Source organism: Mesoplodon densirostris, chromosome 4 (assembly GCF_025265405.1).
Source record: "Mesoplodon densirostris isolate mMesDen1 chromosome 4, mMesDen1 primary haplotype, whole genome shotgun sequence".
Taxonomy (NCBI): domain Eukaryota; kingdom Metazoa; phylum Chordata; class Mammalia; order Artiodactyla; family Ziphiidae; genus Mesoplodon; species Mesoplodon densirostris.
In genome coordinates, this window is record NC_082664.1 from 181924979 (window position 1) to 181938959 (window position 13981).

Sequence of the window (13981 nt, forward strand, 5' to 3'; positions counted from 1 at the left end):
GTCTGTCCAGAATCCTAATGTCTAGCTTCCCTGAGCACACTTACTCCTTGGGGCCCTGTGTACAGGTGAGCCACTGACGGAACCTACAACTGGTGTGGATGCCCTCCCCCTCCCCCTCCCCTCCCGCCCCCCCAACTGTCAGTCCCTCTTTCACCTTTGCAAGTGTTCTCCAAGTATGGATCCTTGGACCAGCAGCATCGCATGAGTATTGCTTTACATTTTGAAGTTTACACAGCTCTCACTGTGTCGTCAGGATGGAGAACCACTATTCTAGAGCAATGATGATAATAGAAAGGTTGAGAATGTACATAACATGAATGCATTTTATTTATTTTTTTAACATCTTTATTGGAGTTTAATTGCTTTACATTGTTGTGTTAGCTTCTGCTGTATAACAAAGTGAATCAGCTATACGTATACATATATCCCCATATCCCCTCCCTCTGACCTTGTAAAATCAGATTTTAAAATTTCACTTTAATTTGGCCTCATTATATTGCTTTAATTGATTACAAACTGCCTGAACCCAACATAAAGGGTAAATAATAAATGACACTTTGTCAAGTAGAGAAGAGACATGCCGAATTAATTACCAAGGGGAACCTTCACATACCTTTAGAGCCAAATAGAACTTAACTGGGATAAAACTCAGAGAAGCTGTGACTTGGTTTTCCCAGAACAACAGGGCTTTGAGGATAATCGAGAGTCTGGGTGATGACCGTGGTGACTTTTGTCTCCTAGGTTGCACCCACCTGCCACCTGTCAGGGAGATAACATACCCTCCTCAACTGAATTCAAGAAATTTGCCCAATGCCTTTTACATTCCGGGAACTGTGTTAGGTGCTAAGGACACAAAGTTGGGTGAGTCAATCTCCGTCTTCAAAGAATTCATAGCTTAGTGGGGAGAAAGACGTATAAACATTTATAAAGCAATATACTGTGTGCTATTAAATCAAAGATACTATCAGTGATAAGATAAATCATTATTTTTTTTGTAAACCTAAGAAAAAATTAAATTATGCTATCCTTTCCATTTTAAGATGCATTCTGATTTGAGAGACATTTAAATGTCATGTGCTATAGAAGTTTCATTAAGGAGCAGAGGGAAGAGATGGTTTGACCACCTGGGCAAAGCAATGAGCTCCAGGGAAGTATTTAAGGCTGAAATCGGGAGTCAGATAACTTTAAGCTATGTGACCTAGGGCACGTCACTTAACATCACTTTTTCTCTCATCTGTAAAAGACGTAAAAATAGTAGCTACTCTGAAGAGTTGTTGTGAAGATTAAAGATTTCACGTAGAGTGCTGATCAATGATTTAGATCTAAGTGCTCAAAAAAGTTGGCTATTTTTAGCAGAAGCAGTTAATGATAGGACTTGAAGAAAGACTAGGTCTTTTTCCAAGAGATAAGGGAGAAAACAGATCCCACGGAGGAAGAACCGAAGACGCAAAGACTTCAAGCCTGTTTCTGGAACATTCTGCTTGACTGCGGTGCTGTGGTCGGTGAGGTTTCTTCCTTGAGGAATTCTGGATCTTTCTGACACCTTCTTCTTTCTCCTGCGCCTTCTTCCCCTGCCCTCGAATCCCAACACACCCACAGGGCAGCTTGGTTCTTTCAGCTTTTCACTCGAAAGCATGCACCTGGCCCTTTACTCAGTCATGGACTTGGCCTCTCAGAGCCACACCACTAGTGACTTGCTTTCCATTTCCCTCCTCACTCCCCCACCCTTTGTCCAATATCCTTTGTCTGAAAGGATTCACTGCTGTTCCCTAGTGCCTGTCAATTTCTTTCCAGGGACTTCATGCAAATAAGGGTGCAGGTGGCCTGCCCTGATTTCGCAAAGTTCCCTGAGGGCTAACACCCTATTAGGGCATTCACTCTGAACAACATTCAGTGATCCTAATCCCCTCTGAAGCTTGGAGAAGTTACTGGATTTCTCCAAATAACTGGGCACAGAAGTACCCAGGCAAGCTGACCCTGTTCAGGGTTTTGCGATATTATGCTGCACCATCCTTCAAACAGTTTTTCCTCCTAAAGGATTTTTCTTCTCGGTATTATTTCTATTAACACAGTGCCCCCTGTTTAGAAAGCAACTAGTATCCTGAGTAAGAAACCAGCCAGTGTGTGGATTTGAGGTCATGTATCCATCATCCATTCATTCCTCCACACATCTTTAGTGAGTACCTGCTCAGGGTAGGGTCCTCAGGTACCAGTAAACCTTTGAGGTTGAACAAGACCAATATTACCCCTACTCTCGCAGAGCATACAGTCCAGCAGGGGAGGAGGTGAAAATCATTTCCAAGGCCCAGAGCAAAGGCAGTTTAGGGAAAGCTTCTCGGAGGAAGTTTCTGCAAAGGAGAGATCCCAAGGATGGGGAGAATTAGCTGAGTAAAGGGATGGGAGAAGAGAGGTGATAAAATGAGATACGAAATAGAACTTTGCAAACCGTGTCACCGCAGCTGTACGATTGTGGGCTTATGAGCGTGTGTCCTTCTGCAGCCCCCCATCTCTGCTCCCGCTCTTCCTTCCACCCAGCTACCCATCTCTGCTCCTTTCTCATGACCGCCTCTCTTTGTTTGGGTGTAACGCTTGTTTTGTGGATGTTTATCATGTTGTCATTATTACAGTCTTGGTTTTTGTCCTGGAGACAAGAGCCTTCTGGATGTAGAAGTGACCTGGTTATTGTGTTGATTACCTCGAGCAGATCCTGGAGCTGGGGGGGATGCAAGGGGGTTGGAATGGGATTCGGTTTGTCTTGATCTTGATTCTGAATGATGAAATACGCATAGGAGTCAGGCAAGTGGTGGTTATAATAGTGTTTTTGAAACTTTTTGAATTGAGATCCATGGTAAGAAATACATTAACATAGCAACTCAGAAAACACACACATTACTGAAACAGTAGTTTACTGAAGCTTGTGTTTTGGGAAAAATTACCCTTATTGCATGGGATACAGTTTGATATTTGATATTTTGGATTCTGATTAGTGTTTTTCAGGCTGGTACTCCACTAATGGGTCACAAAATCAATTTACTAGGTCATGAGGAGCACCTAAACAATTGAAATAGAAGTATCCATGCGGAGACAGGCCAAGAAATAGTGAGGAAGATACCCCTACACTGTGGTCAGTCTTTAGGAGCTAGAATTTACAGATCTTGCACTTTCCAAGTCCCTGTTTCTTGCCTTGTTGCTTGAAACTCAATACAGACCAGTGGTTATGGCTGCAGATTCTAGAGTACCTTGACTCTGTTACTCATAGGCTGTGAGATGTGTGACACTCGGTCTCCTGCACTCTGCTCGCCCCGTGTGTAAATGGGAGATAATAACAGCACTTTCCTCATCCACTTGCAAGGATTAAATGAATTAATGCAGTGTCTGGTGCATATAAACACTCGACAAATATTAGCCATTATATTTCAACCTTGTATTTTCCCCTAGTGTTAAGGTTCAGCTTTTCGCAGTTTGCCAATAGGACAAAAGGAAGAGTTATGAAGTACAGGGCCCTGGAACCCAGCTGGCTAGGGGCAGCAGATACCAAAGTGAAACAACCACCAGGGGAAACTGAAACCCCAAGGGCCAGAGTGAAGGAAGGTCCTCAGTCCTTCCAGTGCTAACGCTTGAATGTCCAGGGTTTTGTTTTGTTTTTGTTTTGCCTTAAAGAAAGCAGTTCTCCTAACAGTTCCTCTCTCTAATATCAACATACGTATGACCCTAGCTCCTGGTTACTTGTCTAGATCAGATTCCAGTCTGTTACAGAAACTTGACTGTGTCTGATCATGTATTTCCCCCAAATTTCTACTTGATAGTCCCTGAGGTTCCTCTCCTTGTTTGGGTACGCTTTCTGCCTGTCATTCTTTTGTTGGCTGCATTACTTCTTTCCTGCATCTAGCAAGACAGGAGGTTTTTGTTTTTGTTTTGTTTTGTTTGAAAATCTTAGGGTATCAAGAGAAAAAATTTGCTAAATAATAAGATGAGAAGAAAGGAATGTCTTCTGTCATACCATCTTACAGAGGCAGAAGTATTTTGTACTGAAGAACTTTTAATGCATTTGGTGTATACTTGTTAACCATTTCCATTCCATAAAAGGACAGATGTCATATACGATGTGTGGGATGCTCCCATAGGAGTATCTAGAATCTCCTTAAAAAAGAATTCCAATTTTGGGGATTTTATAAGCATGTAAATAATGAAATTAACAATTTAAAGGTCTCTTAAAATTGTTGTTTTGCAAGGAAAATATACTGTCATTTGTTCAATACGCAGAACTTTTAAGAAGTGCTGATTCTTCTATAACCCTGCTCCACAGAACAAAAAACTTATTTTTGTTAAAACTGTTATCTACAAACTTTAAAAATTTCTTATATCATTTGATAATGATCGTTAAAACCTTGTATGATATATTAAGATAAAATGTACGAATAATATCCCAATCAGAAACTTCTCTAAGATTTAATTACTTACGTGGATTTTTCCTGAATAATACGTTTATTTTTAACCAGCCCAGATATCAGGCGTTAAAGGCTAACATTCCCCCGCATCACTCTTTCCTATAAAAATACTACAGTATTTTCAATGAGAGTGTAAATAAACAATTGTTTCAGGTTTTATTTACACTGGAGCTGCCGGGCAAAATTCCCTGCTTCATCTAGCTATTTGTCGTGATTCCAAGTAAGTTTTTAAAAGTGATCCTTTCTCTCCTCAGTACTTCCTCCTTAGCGTGCCTATTTCCAAGGCCTGTTTTTCCCATTCTTTATTTTTCCCCAAGACATATTTGTCTGAGCCACTTTTAAGCATTAAGGTTTTTTTTTTCTGCCTATAAGAGTAATAATATAAGAATCCTACAAGTCAGAAATAAATGTTTAGTATATTGCTGTCGGCTCTTCGAGCCTTCCTTTTTCCTTCCACTGAGCCATCTCTGAACCAGCACTCGTCATTTGTAAGAACACAAGAAAGAGCCTAAAAAGGGGCAGAGACCCGTGGGATGGGCGCAGGAAGGTGTCGTCACGCGAGGAGGAGGAGGTGGCGGAAAGTTTACAAGAGCGAAGAAGCGAATATCCTTGTTTGTACAGATCATCGCCTGCTAAGCTTAATAGAGGAGAACGGTAGTCCTCAAGTCGTCTCACTGAGCCAAAGCGGGAAACCCAGTAGGAAGGGTAGAGGCTAAAAACTCAAGTAAAAGGCTAGAGGAGCCGCCGGGACAGGGTGGGGTCGCCGGGCGCCAGCCTAGCCTCGAGCGGGAGCCGGAAAGGCGGGCCCCAGGGGACGGGGCCGAGCAGATGTGGGCGGGGCCAAGCCGGAGCAGGTCCGGTTGGGGCGGAGCCTGGGGCGGAGCATAATCAGCGTGGGTGGGGCCGAGTCAGGGCCTATCCAGTTGGGGCGGAGTCTTGAGGGGGCGGGGCAGGAGCAAGGGCCGGTGGGAGAGCTGACCCCTCCCGGCCGAGGCGCCCGTGGCGCCTGGGGAAGAGCAAATGGCTGTTTCCTCATGTGGAGGACTTCTAAGGAACACGTGAGGGAGGGAAGGCAATGTCTGTGGAAAATCTACCTCACGAGCCTGGCGTCCTACTCCAGCCCCCGGGCGGCAGCCCGCTTGCTGGGCTCCCAGAGTGTTTGCAGCCACGCGGGCCGTCTGCGCCTGCGCCTGCGCCCGCGCCCATGGCTCCGCGGCGGGGCGGGGCCGCTGAGGAAGGGCGTGTCTCCCGCCGGCGCGCGGGGGGCGGGGCCGTTGGGGGGCGGGCGGCGGCGACCCGCGGCCTGACCTGCCCGGGCGCCGGGTCTCGTGACGTCACCTCGCCGTGACGCGCACGCGGTAGGAAAACTGTAAGTTTCTGAGGATTTCTGCAGTTCCCCGGGCCTGCGGGGCTCACCCGGCTGCTCGCACCCCCGGAGTCGGTGGTGGCCGTGGGTTCTGCTCCTGGGGCGGTCCGGGGAGCCGCTGAACGCGGTGACGGGACAGGTGCCCGCCCGGGCCGGGAGCGCGCCCTCCGCGGCGGGAGGGACGGGCGTGCGTGCAGGCGAGGCCGCGCCCCGGCTGCACCGCAGCGTCTCCCCTGGGGCCGTGATGTAGGCCGGGGAAGGGGGAGTCCGGGGGGAGAGGCCCCTTTCTTTCTTCCTCTATGGGGGCACTGGGTTCCCCTCTGCACATACTGAGTCAGGGGTGCAGGGTTCCTGTGGAGACCCCCCACCCCACCCCGCCCGGGCTTCCTCTGGGGTCCCGCGAGCGACCAGGTGGCTGAGGCGGAGCCACTTGCAGGGATGACCACTTGCTGCCTCAGTGTCCTTTTCGCGTACACTGGAGGCGAAGCGGCCTCCGGCCTCCCTCCGAGGCAGCCCCAGGGCCGGGCGCGTCGTGAGAGCACGCGAGGTGACAGTAGCATGTGACCGCGCCAGGAGAAAGCGTACAAAGGCAGTGGGCTACTCTGCGAACGTGGGGACCCGCGGCCCTCTGACAGAGGTCTCGTGGGCCGGGGTTCTTGCCACGGTCTGCCTCCCGCCTTCCTCCGCCCACTCTGATCCTGGACCACCCTCGAGCCCGACGGCCGATCTGAACGTGGTGGACGGGGGCCAAGAAATCGCTGGAAGCGTCACCGCCGCGCTCTCGGCGATATTATGAGGCCCCGCCGTGCAGGTTTGCAGAGAGAACTCTGAGCGCCCCGGAAGAGTCGCGGGCTGCTGCCGTGTCCCTCTGGAACGCCCCGCCGTCGTAGCTGCCTGCCCGCCCGGGCTTGGTGCGCCGCCGACGCGTTCGTGCTGTGCCAAAATCGTTCTCAGATGCAGGGCAGGTGCTTGTCAGGAACTTCGAAGGGCAGAGGACCAGGCACCCCGGTGTATTTATTCATGAGACCGAGAGATCCCGTTTCTGTAGAGGCAGCTCCAGGGCCTAATACTCTTCCATCCTGGTTTGAAGGGCCTCAGACTGGGAACGCAGGGGTTCGAACCTTTGTTCTGCTCGTTACTAGCCTTTGCGTCCAAAGATGACACCCAAACTTGGAACTTGAGCTTTCTCCCTAAAATGGGAGGTGATGGTATGCGTAGTGTCGCTCTGCTGAGGATCAGCTGTGGTCATGAAGGTGAAAACGAGAGGCCGGCTCAGTACGGTGTCGTTGTTAAGAAATTCACGCCGGTTCCCTAACCTGGGGAAGAGGTGTGTTGTGCTTGCAGAGTCAGGTCCCGGGTCAGAAGCGGAACTAGAGCAGCAAATGAGACGACGGGTCCACCCTAGTGGAGCTCACGTTCCGGCGGGGCACCGGGCAGCAAAGAGCAAGGTCGTGATGTTATTTCCGACGGCGGTGAGTGCGGTGAAGCAAAGGAAGACGAGGCCGGGAGTGGGAGAGCAGGGCAGGTCGTTTCAGAGGGGGTTTGTCTGGGGACGCCTCTCAAAGCGGGTGGTAGTTGAATGGATTGACGGGAGAGGAAGAGCCTGAGGTAAGAGCATGTCGGGCAGGAATAATCACAGCAGTAAACCTTGCCTGGACCTTACCGTGTGCGAGGCCCTCGTCTAAACGCCTGATGACGTTTTTACAGCCTTCTGAGGTCTGTATTACTATCTCCATTTTTATCGATGGGGACCCTGACACACAGAGGGTTTAAGAATTTGCTCAGGGTGGCACAGCTGAAACGTGACAGGGGCAGCATCTGAGTTTGGGCAGCGCGACTTCAGTCCGGACTTGGAAGGACAATACCGCTACTGCCTTGCGGCGGCAGCGACCCTGGCGCAGTGCGCTGAGGGGAAGCCAGGCTGGCGTGGCCAAGGTATGGCAGGGAGAGAGTGTTCAGAACGGAGCGAGGAGGGGGGAAGGTGGTGGCCGGTGGCGTTGGAGGGCCAGGCAGGGCCCTTGTAGGCGTGGGGCAGTGAGGATGCTCCTCGAAGCGTGACGGAAAGCCACAGGGAGGTTTGCATCACGGGAATAGCATCTGACTTCAGTGCTCTTGGATGGAGAGTTGGCCGGAGGGTCGTGGAGCGGGGAGCGTTGAGAGTGGGGAGGTGGGAGAGTCTTGCTGTCCCCCCGGGGGAGAGACGGTGGGCGCCCGCACTAGGGAGGTATTGGCGAGGCGATGGTACGTGGTCAAAGTCGTGGAAAGCTTCTGAAGCCAGGAGTGCTGGTGTGGACTTGCTAGTTGGAGGTGGGGTGGGGAGAAGGAAGAAGTAATGACTTCTCAGGTTTTAGGGTGGAACACTGGTGGATGGATAGTGGTGCTGTTTCCCGAGACGAGAGAAAGGGGTTTGGGAAGAAAACCGTGCATTCCGTTTTGGACGAGTTTTAGATGCCCGACAGACATAGTAACAGCAGGACCGGCGCTAGAACTAACAGTTAGCACCGTGTAAGCGTGAACTGTGTGTCCGATGGGGTTTTAAGCATGTTTACACATGTTAATTCATTTAGTCCTTATATCACAGCTGTGTGTGCCAGGAGGCATCAGGGTCCCCACTTTACCGGGAGAAGACAGAGGCACAGAGAGGTTCAAAGTGACCCGCCTGCTGGCACCCAGCTGGGCAGTGATGGAGCTGGGATTCAAACCCCGAGCCGTCTGACTTCCAAGCCCATGCAGTTTATTCCTGTAACGCCCTGCGAGTCGACACGTTGAGTAGGCCCTTGGATGTATGGATGTGGAACTCAGGGGAATGGTCAGGGTGAAGACACACGTTTGTATTTCTTCCGAGAAGGCCCTCTTTGGTTCCTCATTAAGCCTTGATGGGCAAGGGGAGAAAGGCACAGGCAGCTGGCGCTGTGCTAACTGGCCCGTCATTACTTGATTCCGTTCAGGCAGCCAACATCCAATATTCCCCCTCCGTGAGGCTCAGAGGCTGAGGTCCGCATCTCTTCCTCTTCTCTGTCTCTAGTCCCGAGTCTGGTGCTTGCCGTGGAGTGGACGTTAGGCATGACTTTATATGCAGGACGTTGGCTGAGGTTTGGGGAGCTCAGAGATGAATAAAACATAGCTCTCCTTCTGGAGGAGCAGAGTGCGAGGAAGGACCCGTGGGGATAGAACTCGAGTGGACGGCGCGCACGCTGGTGAGTGCATCCTGGCCTTCTTGCCGCCCCCGCTCAGCCCCGCACGCTCGAGGGGCGGGGCGGGGTCAGAGGAGCAAAAGAAGGCCTGAGCGGTCGCAGGAGGGATTCGAGGGCCCCCAAGAGTCCTTTTCAAGAAAAGAATGACTCAGAGCCTTGCCTCGTTTACTATATTTGCATTAGTTTTATTTGGCAACCGTATAATTTTCCCCAAGTGAAATACAGTTTGATATTTGAATATCATGGTGGAGTGATGAGTTTTTCCAGTTCTGTTACATCAGTGTTGACAGGGCCCGCTGGTGAAGTAAGGGAGTTGCCTTAAAATGTTGCAGCTTGCATAACAGAGGGCGATGGAGGGGTTGTGTGAAGTGTTTAGGCAGGTTTCCGCCCGGTTAAGTGAATCAGGCCAAAGTTCCACACGTCGGAATGAGCTTGAGTTTCTCTGCTGATCATCCCGTTAACACTGAGCTGTATTTCTTGTCAGAGAAAGAGGATCTGGTGATATTTGTCATGAGTGGAATTATGTGGAACAATGTGGAAACACAGGAACTTGAACCATACATACAAACATAGGTACGTTATTTCTGTTGATTTCTTTCAGGGCAAGCTATAACCTCCATACATTTATCACGGTTTTATTACTTCCTAATGTGAGTATTTCACATCTGAACCATTACAGATTGTATATTGATAAATTTATACCATTGTAGATTTCATGATTAGTTTCAGAGCTTTTCCCCTACAACAGATACAATTATATTTTGTTTGGCTGTTTTAGCTTTCAGTGGGAGAGTTGATCTGAATAACCAAGTCCACCAGAACTCTAAAGCAGGAATCCTCCGCAAGTAGAAAAGTGGAGATGTGCCGTCTCAGTGTGCAGTCCCCAAATCTTAAATCTGCTATTGTAGTGGCCCTAAATTTAATGGAGTTGAAGTGATTATCACTATTGTTTTAAACCACAATTGCAGTTAGCTTCCTTAAGAACATTAGATATGGTATAAAGTAGAATTGCATCTTAAGTGGCCTGTTGATGGCTCAGGCTTTGTCACTTTTTAAGTTCAGGCGCTGGGAGAGCAGGTTGACGATTATTGAATTGTGTCAGGTAGCTCCTGGCAGAGGGGCAGTGATGGTCAGCCGTTCTGTTTGAAGACAACAGAAGCCACTCTTTCTAACGCTGACCAGGTGAAATACAGCATCCTAGATAACTTATCCAAATTGCGTTTAAAATTTATACTTACCTAGGCAAATTTAAAAACTACCATGTTAAGAGTACCAATGTAAGTACTGATATTATGGAAACTGTTTCTTGTAGAAAACCATGTGTCTAGCCCAGTGATGGAATGTAGTAGGCATTAAATGTAATTCTTAAAATTCTACTTCGTATGGTTTCTTTTATTTTTGCACATTACCTTCAACATATATATTATATATTTACAGTAATAGCTGAATACTAATTTGTGTACTTTTACTTAATATTTTAAATGTTTGAATATGTTTAATTTTAATAATTTAAATAGATATGTAACACTTAATTTTGGTTAATTTCATATTTGGTTGCTTAGAAATTAAAACGTTGAGGCTTGATTTTTTTTGTTTTCACGTAAACACTAACGAATAAGAATTAGTAAGTCTGGGTGGAGACTAAGCTTTAGTGACAGGTTAACCAAATTGTCACCCCAAAAAAACTCCCAAGAAGAGAATTCTTAAGAGAGGATGAAGCAAAAACAGCATGTTGATGGAAGAGATAATTGAACCGTAACTCACTACCGTACCTGCAATTCTTCTTACGAAGTTACTGTCCTACAGACAGCATTCTTTTCTTGAGTTCTTAGATTGCAAAACTGTTAGTTTTTCAGACTGCATTGTAAGCCACCAGTCTTTAGGGAGAGAGAGAGATGTGAGATAAATACGACTGGAAGGTAGTACTGTGGCTGTAGCTCAGTGGATCTCAACTGGGGATGATCTTGTCCCCTCCCCAACTCACCCTGGGGACATCTGGCAATGCCTGGAGACATCTTTGGGTGTCACAGCTGTGTGGGAGGGGTGCTGCTCCGCACATCCAGTTGGTGGCGGCCAAAGATGCGCCTAAATACCCTACGGTGCACAGAGCAACCCCAACATTGAAACATGATCTGGTTCAAGTGTCAACACTGCTGCTGTTGAGAAACGCTGCAATGTATAGCTTTCTTCTTTTCCTTTTTTCCCTGATGCTTTAGAAATTGAAGGGGTAGTTTTAAGTGGCAGACACCTGACGAACAAAAGATTGTGTTGAACTGCTTTTAGTTCATTGGAGAGCTGAGCCAATTTGGTGCATTTATTGCGTGGAAAAGAATTCTTGTAGCTAATGGCCTAGTGGTTGCCAACGTGTCTAGTGTGTTGGGTATGTTCTTAGGCGTGAAATTTTTTTCTTAGTAAAGTTAATTGGGGCATTATATAATCCTGGGTTGTAACAAGTTTGTTAGTATGAATCCTCTTCATTTTTGTAGGTGTGGAATTAATTATCTCCCAGTCAAAACTCCCAGGCTTTCTCTATATTTGAAAAATCCTTTTCACATTAATTTTCATATGTGATTGTCATAAATACCCCATGAAATGTGTAGGGTATGCATTACCCCACTGTTTGACAGATGAGGAAACCGACTTAGATCAAATGACTTGTCATGTGTATTATAGCAAGTTAGTGACAAAAGTAAATCTAGGACTCAGAGGTCCGGATGCTTAGGACACTTTTAAAGGTACTAGTTATCGTTATCTCTTTTAATCTTTCTGACAGTCCTGTGAAATAATTCCTATTTTATAGACGAGGAAACAGGTTCAGAGATATTAAGTAACTTATTCAAGGTCACCAAACCCATAATGTAGTTTTGACTGTTTCCCCTGAGCGTATTATACTGCCTCTCCATGGATTCTTCTCTAGAAATAAATTCGACAGTTTCTGTATGAATTCACCAAATCTATGCCTAACCTAACTAAGTAGGCCTCTTGGCACTGTAGGTGAGGGAAAATTCTCATCTACCCTCTTTGGGTCTCTAGCTGGGCCTGAGAATTAAACTGACATAATACAGATTAACAGGAGAAAAACATACACATTTTATTAAACTTTGACATATGCATGGGAGCCTTCACAAGAGAATGAAGACCTGAAGAAGTGACCAGAGCAGGAAGCTTTTGCACATTTTAGACAAACGATAACTTTGTGAAGAGTTGACAAGACAAAGGGGTGTGGGCCAGAGGTAGTGAGTGGTGAGGGGGTAACAGCAAGGTAAGGGTTACTGTAATAAGGTTTGTTTGTACAGATTTCTCAGCCCCCAGTTCCCCGCCTCTGCTGATAAGAATGTCTTCCTCCTGGTACAGGGAAAGTACCTTTCACATGGGAGTTTTATCTCTTGCTTTCAGGAGGAACAAAGGAGACTCAGAGTGTCTTTCTTGTACCTGCTATTTCTTAAGTGCCTTTATTTCAAAATAACCAATATGCCAAAATGGCAGGTCTTGCGGTGACATTCTGGTTTCCTTTAACACCTAGTCAAATGTTCATGTTAACTTGAATCAGTTGGTAATTCAGTGTTTGTAATCCTACTCTGACTGAACTTGAGTGGAAACTTCACGGAGCTTTGGTAAACCGTAAGGCAGCACTACTTGCCATTTAGAATTTTTTGAGACACTAAGTCCAAACGCCGTCCAGAACGTGGCCCTCAGCCGTATCTGAGTGTACTTGGGTCAGGCGACCCTCTCGCACGATTCACTTTGCCAGTCTGATAGAGGGATTTATATTTGGGATAGGACTCCCATTCATTCTAATTTTCTAATTAGAACCTACATTACTCTCTTCAGCCATCTTTTATGTCAAATTGAGACACTTTTTCGTACTTTTTCCCCATGCTGACCTAAACCTCAAACTGACTTGACTTTAGCAACAAACAAAATAACATAATGGTTAGGTTTTATTTGCCTTTCTGAAACATTTACAGTTCATCTTACTCTAAATGAGTACATACATCATTTTTGTGAGGTGGTAGGAGCTGGTGATGGTCACTTTATTTTCTAGACTGAAAAATTTAAGGAGAGATGATCAGTTTACCCAAGTAAACCAATCTCAAAGATAGGATTTAGAATTTAGGTTTTCAGATCTTAAAAAACCAGGCCACACTGTCATTTCTATTAGATCAGAAAGAGTATCTACTTAAATATTTGCTCAGTTACCATATTCTTTGAAGACTATTTGATGATACTCAATTCTTGATACAAGTTTCAGTAATTGGAAATTTTAGTGTTTCATATGGTACATCCATCGGCTGGGTTTGGACCATTGATAGTGTGAGGTGTGGGTCTGGGATTGAGAGGAGAAGGAAAGGGACCCCTTTGTTAGTGCAGCTGTGTATTGGGCTAGTAGGATTATACTTCGGCTTAAAAGGCAAAGATTCTCAACTTTCCATAAAATTGAATTATTATAACAAATGTTTTTCTTACCTTCATGAAGAAAAATGCTAATAACCAAGTAACCATAATATTTATCGTATTATTGAAGGAAGAGACCACCACTCAAGTGTAGCTAAATCAAAGCTGAATTTCATACTTGCTGAGCAAGGGAGAATTATGCTTGCAGAATATAGTCCTCAAAACAGGCAGAGGGCCTCCCTGGTGGCGCAGTGGTTGAGAGTCCGCCTGCCGATGCAGGGGATACGGGTTCGTGCCCCGGTCTGGGAGGATCCCATGTGCCGCGGAGCGGCTGGGCCCGTGAGCCATGGCCGCTGGGCCTGCGCGTCCGGAGCCTGTGCTCCGCAGCGGGAGAGGCCACAACAGTGAGAGGCCCGCATACCGCAAAAAGAAAAAAAAAAAAAAAAAACAGGCAGAGATGTACTTAGGTCGGATTTTGAGGAAGCATGGAGTTATAGGATTTTTTTTTTTTTTTTCAAAAGTGAGACAATTTAAGGATTGGTTGACTTTAAACTTGGACTTTAGGGACTGGCCAGCTT

The 13981-nt window shown here is 46.7% G+C and overlaps 1 protein-coding gene across 22 annotated transcripts in view; it reads left to right on the forward strand.

The window, feature by feature from the left end:
- The window catches only part of ZNF438 (zinc finger protein 438), a 256361-nt gene that overhangs the window by 80385 nt on the left and 161995 nt on the right, over positions 1 to 13981 (forward strand). For 8 of the 22 annotated variants that reach the window (XM_060097805.1, XM_060097803.1, XM_060097822.1 and 5 more), the window contains exons 1-3: positions 5742 to 5817; positions 8840 to 9011; positions 9493 to 9581. The exons of 1 other annotated variant lie outside the window; for it this stretch is intronic. The gene's annotated coding sequence lies outside the window, so the exon portion shown is untranslated. 13 more of the 22 variants (XM_060097813.1, XM_060097817.1, XM_060097820.1 and 10 more) reach the window with 9 other exon arrangements.